The sequence below is a fragment of the Triturus cristatus genome, chromosome 6, assembly GCF_964204655.1.
Source record: "Triturus cristatus chromosome 6, aTriCri1.1, whole genome shotgun sequence".
Lineage (NCBI taxonomy): Eukaryota > Metazoa > Chordata > Amphibia > Caudata > Salamandridae > Triturus > Triturus cristatus.
Genome location: NC_140589.1, coordinates 960,377,655 through 960,392,541, shown reverse-complemented (window position 1 = coordinate 960,392,541; position 14,887 = coordinate 960,377,655). Strand labels below are relative to the sequence as shown.

Here is a 14,887-nt window from a genome sequence, read left to right as displayed (position 1 = left end):
CAACTAGTAACCGTAGTGGGTGAGGGTTCTAACAAGAACATAGGGTGGTTTCTGTTAGAGGGATTTAGAGAGAGAAAAAGAGAATATTTTCTATACCAGAGACATTTTTAGTTTAAACAACTGTTAGTTATTATTTACGCTGTTCACGGTTTTCGTTCAGTCTAAAAAGCTTCACTAGCGATTGGTTTAAAGACAAATGGCCCCTTTGGTCACAGTGCCAGCCATAGTGGCCTTTTGAGCCCGCCCTTTTGGTATTGTCCCTTTGCCACATAGAAGCCTGTGTGTTAATCTCTGCTTTCAAAGTGATCTGTATAACCCACGGCAGGAGCTGTCTGAAGGAAAACTACTCCACACAGACAAATATCTGATATTATAAGCCAAGTTTCTCACCCCTCCAAAAGCGCTCCCACGCAGCACGCCTCCTCTCCACCATAGTACAAGTGCATCGAGAGGTAAGCGTTGGTTGAATTATTTTCGGCTTCCTAACACGGAAAAAACGTCTGTGGCTTTTAAAGTGGCTGAAATGATGGGGGTATATCTTAAGCATGGAACTGTGGAGAAAAATAAACCACGGTCTATTACATAAACATTGTTAAGAATAGTGGCCACATATAGTCTTTGCTCGCTGCTGGGGCTGGACGAGGACAAGCACACACTAGCGGGTGCTCTATAAATGAATGGTACATTCCACATGGGGTGTCAATTGCGACTGGTCTAAGGCGTGCCCCTGTATTCACCAGGCCCCTTTCATGCAAAAGTACTTTCTGAAGTTCATTGTGAACGGAGGAAACCCCGTCATCTTCTCATAGCGTGACCTCTTCTACTGGGAAAAGCTATGGCCAAAGGGGACGATTTCGGGATTCCAGATGTTTAGTTATTTTTCTTGTGTCAAGCTTTGCTGTTGATCGAGCGTAGTGTTTACATAGTGACCTAAGAAGCAGAGCGAGTCACGCAGGGCTTTTAGCTGGCATTCAGTAATTGTTCATTCGAGCGTAGGTGTATGGTGCTTGTGGAGGGATACCGTTTATGAAGCGCCATCTTGAAGTGGTATACAGTCACTGTGGTTAAGCATAGTGGGGATAATTAATCTCTGCAACTCTTCAAGTTAAGGCATTAACTCCACAATTCAGGGATACATACCTGTCAACCTCTTGAATAACAAATGTGTGTGGAGTTTGGCGTTCAAAAATGTTAATTCGATGATGTGACTGGCAAATAAACATGACAAAAAATCAGGAGACACCTGCCAAATACAGATGAGCTAACATGTATAGGGGATAGGGGGAGTCTGCTGATAAAGCGTGTTGAGGCATAGACCATGTGCCAGTCATAGCGCAAAACAGAAATGGAGTCAAGTGCTGGGAACAGGAAATATACATGATTGACTGCGCAGTGCATTTTAAATCACGAAGGAGGATAATCTAGCCATGTATCTATATAATTTCTCCTTTGTACTGCTGTTTATACCTGCTGACCCATCTAGAGAAACAAAAAGTGAAAGGTGGAATGCTTAAATTCATCTAGCTACTCTGAGTACTATTCAATTACATAGTTGTTTTGCTAACTGTACCACTACATATGGTTCAACCACATGCAACTCAGTTTTTTCTCCCCCCTCAAGAGAGACAGCACAGCTGAAAATTTTGAGGCCACTCAATCTCTGCATTGGAACATGAGCACCTTCAATTTAAAGTTGTTAAACCTTGCAAATTGGTATTGATCCATTAAAGTGTTACATCTAAATTCAAGAAGATGCTAAGACTAAACCTAGAAACAGAAACTCCTAGCTAGAACTAGCCATCCTTTTAGAAGAAAAATAGTGCACGCCCGAAGAAATATACCGTCTGAGTAACTTAGGTGAACAGATTCATACTTTTTAGCTTAGATAATTGATGATGGTTGCATACATAGTACAATATCTACAGGAAAATGTGAAACTGAAACTTTACTAATATAGGTAAAACTTTTCTAGTGACTGTAAATTGTATCCTAATAATGGGCCTACTTCTGCATGGGTGTTAATGTTTATTTATTTATTCTTATAGTGATACACGCAGCCAACAGCTATCTCTGTGCACTTGGCATTTAGGCTTGGTGGCTTTACTGGGAGTGTTTGGATCGGGGGAGTGTGACAGGAAGGGAAGTATTTAGGGTACTGTGTTAAAGTTCAGTCCCATTAGCACAGGCTTGCTTCTATAGTAAGTAGGGTCTTAAGGGATCCCCTCAGGCAGTTAAGCTGTAACATTTTCTTTATAGGAGGGGTTTATATCTTTTCCTGAATTTATTCAAATCAAATATGTTCTTGCGACCAGTGTCACTACTTCAGAGCTCAGTGAAGGATCTCCAAAGTTGCAGTATTGGCATAGATTGGAAGGGTCATTTGTCTGGAAGTCTGTGTTTAAAATGCAGAGTAGTTTGAATCTGCTTTTATTACCATATGTAGCCACTATATGTGAGCCAAAAGGGGTTGATGTGGCTTGGAATGTTGGATGGTGAATAAATACTGCAGTTGATTCTGGATAAGATGCAGAATTTTTAAAATTGTTTTATTGATTATAAAGAAATCAAACAACCACGACCAGACATCATACATAAAAGAGTAATCCAGCATCTTGAAAAATGACAATGGACAGTACCCAGCCACCCGGCAGCCTTGACTTTCCTCTTGTAAACCCCCTCTAACCCCTCACTTCTACTTCATCCTTCACTCTCTACCCAATGAAGCTGGTCTTTTATCGGGTGGAGTAGAGGAGGCATTTCAGTTTGCACCCAGCACCTCAAGCATCACCACAGAAATCATTCCCGGAGCTCCAAACCTTCTCAAATGTCTGCGGGCATCCATGTGACTTATGCAAGGTTTCTGCAGCCGGCTCGCCTCAGTCCATATACTTGCCCCTCTGTATGAGGGACAGAATGCTCCTGGATCCCTAGACTTTCACCACGTCCGGTCTGGCCGCCATCATTGCCAGACTGCAAAATATCTGAGTACGGTCAGATTTTGCCACATTCCAAATAGCGCTAGCTTTGAGGGTCCAATGTCAATCTTCTCACCCATTACTCTTGCCGCCATTCGGTGGCCGGCATCCAATAAAAGGCCAGGATTCGTGGACATTCCCACTGTGTATGAATGAGTGTAAACACAGTCTCTGTGACATCTAACATTATCAAGTTTCACCATTTTCAACAATAAAGTTCCCACGTGGCAAGCCCTTAACCTGACCAGTCTAAACCCAGCCCTAACTTGCCGCCTCCCTAGTAGGCCTGCATTCCTCCACCCAGCATACATCAACCTGCCCCACAAGGCCTTGGTGTAAAAGTGTTGAGTGACCTCTTTGAGTTGAAGAATTTCATCATTCATGTCCCTGACAGCTGTAGAGTGGTCATGCATTGTGAGCTCCATTGGATTCACTCTCTCTGAAATTTTGGTCCAGGGCCATCAGGGTCTTCTTCCCCACCTGCCCCCGGGGTGGCTGTCATCTCATTACCTTCCGTTGAGCTGGTGAAACAAAATGAGTATCCAGTCTGTGGGACTTTGTTGACTTATTGCCCTTCTCTAACAGGCAAGGCTGTACGCAGGCCCAGTCGACTGCCTTTTTTGGTACCTCTTATTTCTTTTATCCGTGAGCTATATGTTCAGGCGCTCCTTTCTATGCACCAATTCATCTGCTCTAGTTCTTGTGCCCCCTTCAGTATGCTTTGCGCCCATTGGGGGTTTTAGTGGGCCGTGCAGGTGGTTGCCTTCCTTTCTGACTTTTTGTGTTTGTCCTGTCCTCTGGTGCATAGCTTCCATGCCATCCTTTTGATCTGATAACTTGTATAATTCCCCTTCAAGGAAATACTTTTTTATTTTGCCTTACCTCTCTATGGGGATGCCTCGGCTTTTTCTTCATCCCCTATATGCTGATTCCTTATTCACACCCAAGCCCTGCCCCATACTCTCTGCCACCCTCGTTTTAAGGTCTTGCCTGAGCCAGCGTGCATGCGCTGCTCTGCAAGACATTTAGTAAGGGCTTTAAACTTTGGAACACACACTCGTGCGTGTGCTTTTGTTTTCTTCACCCGCTATTGGCCTTTGCATGCGTCTTTCTAAGAAAGACAGCACGCAATTGGCCAAAGGCGGGTGCATGTCCCGCCTTCTCTCTGCCCTGGCCTAGGGTCCGCGGGAGCGAGCCCGGCTTTCCTCTCTTGTCATGGTTCATTAAGCACAGCGTGCACTTTCAGCTGCAAACGCGGTCGCTTTCACTTTCGCGTACCGCGCTGGTTTTATTGATTTATTTATTTATTTACTAGAGCGCCGTAATGCCTTTCTTCACAGAACACCCCTCACACCGCCCAAACATCAACCAGAGCGATGCCGTGGCTTGTTTCTTTGTGAGCCACTCTCACTGCAGGCACGACGTATTTTTTTCAATTAACGGAGCATTGTGCTTTAATGCGCTTTAAATTTTAAATGGAGTACTGGGCTGTACAGAGCCCTCATTGCTGTGTGTGCGCTACATGAACGGATATAATAGGCTCTTGCTCTACAAGGTCTGCTGGCTGTTTGTTTTGCAAATTCATACAGCGCAAACTGAACTCAAGAGTAGTAGAGACCTTTACAAGACACCCAGTTACATTACACAAGAGCACATTCACACAGGAACACATTGCCTTTTAGAAGGCATGGGAGATTAACTAATTTGCCCAGAATCACACATTGGTAAGCCAACGCCATGACTTGAACACCACCAGCTTCCGCACGCGATCATCATGCGCGATTAATCAATTAATCGCAAGCGATCATGCGTGATTAATCAATTAATCTCCCCATGGTCCCCCTGTTTACTAAAAACGGGGTGCTAAGAAACATTCACATGCGCTATAAGAAGGGACCACCCCGTTAAATCTTTTTTGTGTTCTATCTACTCGCTGTTTTTTGTATTTAATATTCGGCCTCTTTCTGTTCTCCCATGTGCCCCCTTCAAGATCCTCCTCTCCATCCGCATTTTGCCAGCACCCTCCTACCCAATAGTCATCCACCACGTCAACCACCACCACCACATCAACCACCACCACGTCCACGACTAACACGTCCACCACCATGTCCACCTCCACGTCCACCACCACAGCGTCCACCACTACCACCACCACGTCCAACGCCACCACCACCACCACGTCCACCACCACGTCCACCACCACCACCACGTCCACCACCACCACGTCCACCACCTCCGCGCCTACCACCAACACGCCCACTACCACCACCACGTCCACCACCACCACATCCACCACCACGTACACCGCCAACACCACCACCACGTCCACCACCACCATATCCTCCACCATGCCTACCACCACCACGCCCACTACCACCACCATGTCCACCACCACCAGATCCACCACCACCACATCCACCATCACCACGTCCACCAAGTCCACCATCACCACTTCCACCACCAACACGTCCAGCACTACCACCACATCCACCACCACCACGTCCTCCACCATGTCCACCACCACCTTGTCCACCACCATTACGTCCACCACCATGTCCACCACCACGACCACCACCATTATGTCCACCACCACCACATCCACCACCACCATGTCCACCACTACATCCACCACCACGTCCACCACCATGTCCACCACCATTATGTCCACGTCCACCACCACCATGTCCACCACCACATCCTCCACCACCACATCCACCACCACCAAGTCCACCACCACGTCCACCACCACCATGTCCACCACCACGTCCAACACCAGCACCCGTGACAGGTAAAGTGTCACTGGAGGGCAGGGGTAATAGGAGTGTCAACCCCGGCTGTACATGGGACATTTAAGGATGCATTGTTATGTTATGTTATGTTATGTTACTGGGTACTTGTAAAGCGCACTGCTACTCCATGGAGTGTCCCGGCGCTGAGAAAGAAAACCAGTGACAGAACCGTACAGGCATCCCCGGGACAACTGATTTATTGTGAGAAAAGCCAGGTTTTTAATCCTCGCCTAAAACTGAGGAGATCCTGTTACTGACTTAAGGCTGGCGGCAGGCTATTCCAGAGCTGAGAGGCTATCACCTGAAAGGAACGACCACCAATGCAAAAGTGGGAGAACCTAAGAATCAGCGAGAGCTGCTGGCTAGAAGACCTCAAACATCTGGATGGAACATAGTGCTGGCATCCGATTCTCAGATACAAAGCCCCTATATTATGGAAGGCCTTATAAGCCAGCACCAGGGCTTTGAAATGTGTCCTCTTTTGTACCGAAAGCCAGTGCAAGGACTTCAGGTGAGGGGTCATGTGTATCATGAGGCCCGACATGAGTATTTCTCTTGCCGCAGCGTTTTGCACCACCTGTAGACGGCCCAAGGGATAGTCAGGAAGGCCATCATACAGAACATTAACATAATCGACGCGGGATAAAATCAATGCTTGGACTACTGTTTTCCTATGGAAAACCGGGAGCAGTGGGAGGAAGTTTCTCAACATTTTCAGTAGGCCAAAGCTTGTGCCCGCCACAGCTTTGACCTGGGACTTCATGGACATGTCCACGTCCATTTTCACCCCAAGGTTCTTAACAGTTGTGGCTAAGTTTGCGGGAGGGGGACATATTCTGTGGCCACCAGTTGGGCCATTCCTCCCCCGGGTTGTGACCAAAAAAGATAATTTCAGATTGTTCGGAATTACACAACAATTGATTCTGTTTAAACCACTCGATTACTGCTGACAGGCAGATGTTTATCTCGTTCCCATTCAGGGCCTCATCCTTACTGCATGTGAATAGTAATTGTGTATCATCGGCGTAAGATATAACTGTAGCGCCGTGTTGTTCTGCCAGAGATGCCAGGGGGGCTATAAACACATTAAACAGAGTGGGGCTTAAGCCACATCCTTGTGGAATACCTATGTTAAGCAGCGGGATAGAGGCCGAAAAAGGGGGAGACCAAACTGTTTGCTTACGGTTTTCCAGGAAAGATGTAAGCCACTGGAGGGCCGTGCCCCCTATACTACAGCCGTGAAGTCTGTTCAAAAGAAGAGCATGAGGCACGGTATCGAAAGGCGCGGAGAGGTCAAAACAGCCTTGCCTCCACTGTCAAGTGTGGTTTTAATAGATTCAGAGATTTCCAGTAGGGCTGTTTCTCTACTGAAATTAGCTCGGAACTCTGATTGGCTAGGATGCAATACATGGTTGGCCTCAACAAAGTACGCGACGACCCTATTTACATATTTCTCCAGAACCCTTACAGAAAAAAGGCAACAACGAGATTGGCATGTAATTGCTGGCTACAGAAGGGTTGGCTGATGATTTTTTTTTAGAAGCGGAAGGATTCTCCTGTGCTTCCAGTTGTCCGGCATCACACCTTCTGACAGAGAGAGGTTCAGAAACCTGTTGGCAGCCGGATTTATCACCTCTGCAACAGATGCCAGAATTTTTGCGGGGCAGGGGTCAGAGGGGGAGCCAGATTCCAGCGTTTTCATTATCTTCAGCGAGTCGGCCAGCGTGATTGGAGGAAAATGTAAAAGGCTTCCACCAGCGTTGGGTAAAGCAAGGTGGAGCCTACCAGTAGTGCCTTCCGTAGCAGGGGGAGATTCCCCAAGCGAGGCTTGAATGGTGGTAATCTTTGTATAAAAATAGTGTGCAGTAAGGATCGTCTATTCATTATTGGGGGTAAAAAGACTGTTTGAGGCGCAGGGGGAGGAAAAATCTTTAACAATTTTGAACAGTTCCTCACTTCTGTTCCCTGCTTTCTCAATTTGTGAGGACGAAAAGTTATTTTTTTCGTCACGGACTGTAGCGTAGTAGGCTTTTAATGCCACTTTATACGTCAATTTATCCGAGGAGTTAAAATTCTTGCTCCAAACTCTCTCAAGACGTTTGCAGGTACTTCTGCTTTTCCTATGCACCTCAGTGAACCATGGGGCCGAAGCTCTACAGCCGTTTACTGCTCGGATCTTAGAGGGGGTGAGCTCATTTGCGCGAGTCTCGAGCCAACTTTCTAATGCACACACGTCGCTCATTAGGTGGCCACTAAAAGAGATAGTGTGTGTTTTAAGTGCTCTAGCTAGTGCCTCCGAAGTCATCTGATTGAAAGGCCTATAACTCATGGCACTTGGCTTACATTGAGTTTGAGGCTGAGGAGATTTCTTGCATAATCTAAAAGTAAGTAGCAAGTGGTCTTACCAGATAATAGGGGAAGGTGGATTCATTTCAATCCTATCCATTGAAAAAATCTGATCTAGGATATGGCCCCTTTCATGTGTAGGGGAAAGAACATAAGGGGTCAAATTTAGCATGCTGAGAGATTCATACAGTTTTAAGGGCTCAGGGGTCAGTGAGTTGATCCATATGGATGTTAAAATCTACAAGTACCAAACATTGTTTATATTTTGCAACAATAGATGCAATGACATTGCCTAATGATTCCAGGAACCGGGCAGCCGGCCCTGGTGGACGATAAATTACAGCGCCTGCAATTTACTGATGGGCGGATACCAGCAGCAAGAAGCCGAGACTATCGGCACCTTTCAACTCTAGAGTGGTTAGTACTGTGCAAGAGAAAGTGTTTTTGTAGATAATAGCTACTCCCCCACCCCGAGCACCCGGCCTATCCTTCCTTACTAACATATAGCCAGGGGGAATGGCGTTCGCAATAGTGGGGTTGGAGTCTTTGTTTAGCCATGTCTTGGTCAGAAATATAACATCAGGTTTAAGCTCATTAAGGACATCAAAAATTTGGAACTCATGCTTATGCATAGAGCGTGTATTCAAGAGCATAGCCTTTAGAACGTTTTTGGTCCCAGAGTTCTGAAACGGGGGGGGCAGGTGTGACCCAAGTTCCTGACCTCGCTAAGCATCCTATGTCTGGGGAGGGGAGAGCTGCCCATTTACAATCACTACATTTAAGGCCCTCCATGTCGGCAGCAAGAGAGAAGTGGGAGCCAACAGACTTTCCCTGCTATAACATAATCGAGAATCCCTTGGGTGCAGGTTCCCTGAAGTGAAAGCGGCAGCGTTTCTGGCACCGGACGCCTCCAGGACGCTGACGGGTGCAGACGGGCTTGCTCTAGGCGCGCTCGTGCAGCGTCCCGTATTAAAGGCCCCAGGGTTAACAACTATTCCGCGCCTTGACCAAAATGGCGGGTATTTCAATTTCACCCCGATTCCTCCCTCTCAGGGTTCGATTCCCACCACCCACCACACATCAAATTCAAAGTCAGATGAAAGTAAAGTGCAATACGTTTCTTAAAATTGATTCTAAAAGCGCAAGAGAAGTTAAAATATATCAGCTCACAGGATTAATAACAAAGGTGCAAAGAAGCAATAATTCGGTATCAAAGCTGACTGCACAACCAAGGGTTCCAGTGCGAGAAGACGGGAATAGGGGCTAGAAGTATTACACCGGACCCAAGATAAATTTTGAAGAGGCGATATGTCACAGGGGCTCCTGTAAAAGCACTCGCAGCATCTCTACCTCACAGTGGCATACCTGCACGAGCCACTCACTCAAAACAAGCATTGGCATAGCCGATAGGTCTCGCCTTTGGGACCTTATAAGTGTTTAGCCATGCAACACTTGATGTTGTTGCACCAAGGATATTGTGCTGGATAACTAAACACTTATGAGGTCCCAAAGGCGAGAACTATTGGCTATGCCAATGCTTGTTCTCTATTGCTCCCACACCCCACCCCTCTGCATCTCGTTTTTCTTCTAATTGAATTGTTAAAAACTTTTCAGGAGGGCCCAACAGCTGCACTCTCCCACCATGCTGCTTCTTTGTAAAACTGTGCTTCTGTGCACATTTTATTTATTTTAATGCAAATTAAAAAAGCGAAGTGACAACAGTGCCAGGACATTTGTGCCCATATTTGGTGATTCACACATGTGTATATGTCCTCAGGCCAGGCCACTGTAGTTAGAATACATACACCCTCAAAAATGATGGCACACATATGCATCATCGTTTTTTTCTTTATCCTTTTCACTAATGGGTGCAGCATCGTCAAAGAACATAGGCAAAGCCAATAAATCTGAATTGTCAAAGCCCGAAGGCGAAACCTGTTGGCTTTGCCATTGTTTGTTTTAATAAATTCATGCGTATTGAAGTCTTGCACTTGCTTTGTAAATGATCTGCTCTGACTTGTGAAAACAGTGAAGGTTGTATAGTGGTGCATAGTCCAGTATAATTCTACTATGTCAATTTTCGCTTTTTTTTAAGAACTGGAATGATTTTCACTTGCTTGAAGGCAGTCAAAGATAAACCTATGAGATTTTCAAAGTATTTATTCCAACTTTTTTTATGTGACATTCAATCCATACAGAGAAGTAGGCAGAATCATCGAGTGGAACTGTATTTCTTTCTTCATAACCTGAGTCAGTTTTATATGCAGGAGGTTAATCATTAACAATTGTGCCTTAGTAGGACTAGGTGGAGCAGCATACCAAGAAAGTGTCTCTAGGTGTGGACCAAATATCGAAATGTTTCCCTTGTATAAAATGCGTTATTCTATTTTTCGAAACATGTTTCCGAACCTGCATGTATTATGCGAATTGCAGCTGAGTACTACCTTCCTTGAAATTTTAATGTGAGGGCATGCCTCATATAGAAAAGTCATTTAGGATTCCCCTGGGAGCCTTGTTTGGGCTCTCATCTTCACCACACATCCGTTTAATAGTTCCTGCAACTCATTTTCTACTCAAACTGAGGGTCTCCTGCGAGAGAAAATAAAACTCAAGATTATATCCGCCCTCCCCCCACCAGAATAAGAATGCTTAATAAAAACAAATCGAATTATGCAAAATTGAGCTTCAACAATCAAGAAATCATCAGGGACTAGCCTCAATGAGGGCTTGGAGAAAAGCGTGTTGTGTTCTGTGGTATCTGTCTCATGGCAGGTTAATTATTATTTTCTCTAAATATAGTGAAAGACTGAAAATAATTAAGTGTTACAAGAGTTTACCCCTGATGCCACAGTTTGTTCCAGCAAATATGCAAGTCTGTAGAAGTTACATCAACTGGCGAATTATTGCTAGACAGATATGCGCATGGTATTATGGTGTTATTATTTCCAAAGGCGAGGTGTGAAAACTTGAAATTCATAGAAATTAACATTCAAAGATCATTGGGGCATATGTATCAAATACCGTTATTGCGATTCTCACATAGCGATTGTTAGGGAATCGCTACTTGAGAATCGCAAAACGGGATGTAAAAAAAAATGTGCAAATGTTTTGCGATTCCTTGGCATTCCTTAATTGCGATTAGCAAATTGTGTAATCGCAATTAAGGAATACCTTCCCATTCATTCCTATGGGCTAGGAGGCCCATAGGAATGAATGGGAAGACATTCTCTATTTGCGATTCGCAATTTGAGAATCGCAAAATGAGAATGCAATTTCAAGGGTGCCAGGGTGTCAAAAGCAAACCCTGTTGCACCCCTTAAATATGTATGTGTGCACATGTGGCGCACATATATGCCCTGAGGGCATGTAGGTGCGCCATATGGCACTTTGAAAAATGCAAAAAAGTTAATTTTTCAAAGAAATCGCAAATTACCACCAACTTGAAGGTGGTGGTAATTTGCGATTCCTTACGGCCAGATCGCAATTTTTCTGTGCTTCATACATTGCATTTAAGGAATCGCAATTTGCGATTCCTTAAATTCAATCGCAAAATAGAGAATCGCATATTTTGCAATTCTCTAATATGCGATGCCCTTTTGGGATGATAAAGGCCTTTTCCCGTTCGCTAACGGGACGATTCTGGGTCCCTTGTTCACTATGCCACTGGAGTCAAGCTATCCTGGCTGAAGAGGGGTGAAGAGGGGTGAAACCCCGAAACCGGTCCTAGGATGCTTGATTCCGGTCCAGGGAAGACATGGCTTGGCAGTTCGGGCTGGACTGTTCCCATGAGGCACAGGGTCAAGACTGATTTGCATATGGCCATGTCTGAACGTGGTGAGCAAAATAACGATGGATTAAACCCAGATCTGTGACTGGGGGTGAATGTTTTGCCAATGTGCAACATTCCGTCCATCATCTTGTGTGTTTTGCATCTGTGATTAAGCCCAGGTTTTTCCTCTGACCACAAACATATATATATATATTTTCTTACGCCTGTGTTTTTGAGGGAATCGTGGACCATTTGCTGATCCCTATTATTCTGTGACCCTCATGGCTGGGAAAAGCCTAAACCTGCCCCACTCCGACACCCTGTGAGGGCGAGACAGTGGACTGTCATATACTGTAGGATCCAAACTTGATCAACTTGGAGCTCAGCCGCAGCCCACTGATGCCATTGTGAAAGGGTCCCCATTGGACATCTGTTAGAAATTGGGTTTCTGGTTGGCAGAGGTATGTGCCCTGCCCTGTCCCAAGCAGGAACCTCGGTCCTAGTCAGGGTGAGTGTAGTACACTCAAAGTTTACCTGTGCTGCCCCTCTGGTAGCTTGGCACAGAGCAGTCAGGCTAAACTAAAGAGACCATGTGTAAAGTATTTGTGTACAGTAACACAGTGAAACCACCACAAACCGACTCCATACCAGTTTAGAAAAATAGCCAATATTTATCTGAGTAAAACAAGACCAAAATGATACAAATCCAACATAAACAAGTCAAGTTATGAACTCTGCAAGATGAAATTAAAATGCAGTGCTTAAAACGTAGTAGCTCCAACTGGGGCTATCTGGTCGTGCTTGACCGGGGCAAATCCAAATGTTCAGTCCGACTGCGATGGAGCACAGGCTTGACAACTTTGCTCTGAGACTCATGCAGCAGCTCTTCTTCCCCATGAGACTCTCAGCTACTCTTAAAGCTCTGTAGTGATAAGGTGGTTAGCAGCCTGTCCTGGATCAGCAGGGTTAGGTAAGCCAGAGCCTGGTAATTAGTTAACTGTCCAGAGCCGCATCAGCTCACCCCAGCCCTCTTTGTGGGCGAGTATTCGTCTGGAGCTGCGTATGTATAGGTTAGGATTCAGCCAGTTGATCCATGAATTTCTCTCACATTATCAGTCATACTAACAATGAGAGTCATTCATGTGACTTGGAGATTAAAGACAGTAATTCAGATTTAATTGTGTGACCAACCTGGATCGCTTCGGTGATATAAGGGAGATCATTAAATATTTTCTTATAAAAATTGATGTGCAACTCTTGCACATTTTTATTCTAGTTTTTGAGACATAAGCACGTCTTTGTGTTGTGCATGCAATAAATCATCTATTGTATTTTTATTCAAGCAATGTATTTAAGAAACACAGACTAAATAGAAACACAATGCGAAAGATTTAGTCCAAACACTAAACTTCAGATAAAGGGACATCTTCCGATCGACATTCCTGCCTTAAAAGATGGAAAGGAGAGACTTTTTACCGCTTCAGCATGTGAATTACTGCAGTTTTAACTATCCAATGAGCTGCACAGAACTCCCTTTCCAGAGAACAGCACCATGTTATTCCGAAGCCAGTGAGACTTTTTTTAGTCTGCCTGAACAGCCCACTTATGTTCTAAAAATTGTTTGCTTGCAAACATATAGTGTCCATGGAAACTGTTATAAGCCTGCTTTAGTCCTGTGTGACTCGTTGCGTCCTGTGAGTCAACTGTTCTGTCAGAAAAACAATTGCTTCTGATTTCAGGATTTTTAGAGTCCAAGGACTTTATTATTGGGGGAAAAGAGCTTGCCACATAACTTAAACCTGTTTAGTTTGAAAGTGAAATAAAAAAAGTTCATGAAACAGCTCAAATTGAAAGAAGGTGGTAGGGCAGACTGGGCCCTAAAAATGTTTGTGTTGACATTAATTTGCCATCATGCGGGGTTAAGCTCCGTTTTCTGCGCTAAATCTTTCTTCTTCATCTCGGTGATGGACCTTGCAATGTCATATTAGGAGACACAGAGCAAAACAGACATCTCAAATCAAATATCATTAACACTTTAAGTTTGTGACATTTAAGAGTAATATATTGCTTATGAAAATAATACACTTGTTAAACCGGAATATTCTGCAATTATGACAACATCACTATGCAGGTCACTCTACGGTCAAGTTTCGAAATCACGTGGTGCACGTTTCAGCAATATTAAGTTCATTTCTGGTTAAAGAAAGCTTGCTTCATAACCTTTCTATGGCTTACTTGGATAGCAATCACTGCCTGTCAAGAATCATCACATTTCAAATGGGTGTCAGTTGAATGTTAAGTTTTACACTCTTCATTGCACATTTAGCTTATTGAGTGAATACATTTTTTCGTTCTAATTATAGATAATGTTAAAGGCATGTTTTAGATAAAAAAAATTCACAAAAAGGCCGTCATTGCAACCGCTGTACTTTACGTAAAGCTATCCCAGGTGTGTATTAACCACAGAGACAGAGTACGATACTTGAACTTGTAAAGCCAAAACAGATGCATGTGGAACTGTGCAATACTTTCACCATTCGGATCAAACTGAATCATTGTAACAATACTTAATGAAGGGGTAAAGAACAAAATACAATAAATAGGAAAAATAAAAATAGCAGGTAAAGTGATGACATACCAGTGAAACAAAAAAATATTTATTTTTCAAGAGTCCAAAATACGTTTACTGTACAAAACCTACTGCTTACCTCAGTTTCAGTAGGTATATGTAAACAGAACCACATACAGAGGAATCAAACATTGGCAATGCCAAACAGGTCTGACTATAAAGAAATGTATGGTAATATGAAGCTTTATAAGTAAATAGTATGGGAATGGATATCTATTTGTGTGGAAGCAAAGAACTTTAGAAGAACTATTAGTGTAGGTTAGAAGATCAGGTGACAATTTCACTTTCAAACTAGACCTAAACACCCATGTAGGGTTAATGGCTGCTCTCCTCCTATCTGTGCTGTGCCAGAGAAAAACACCATAAATTATCTTGTTAT

The 14,887-nt window shown here is 44.2% G+C and overlaps 1 protein-coding gene across 4 annotated transcripts in view; it reads left to right on the top strand.

The window, feature by feature from the left end:
- PHACTR2 (phosphatase and actin regulator 2) overlaps positions 1-14,887 on the top strand; it is a 458,184-nt gene that overhangs the window by 306,809 nt on the left and 136,488 nt on the right. The window lies entirely within an intron of this gene.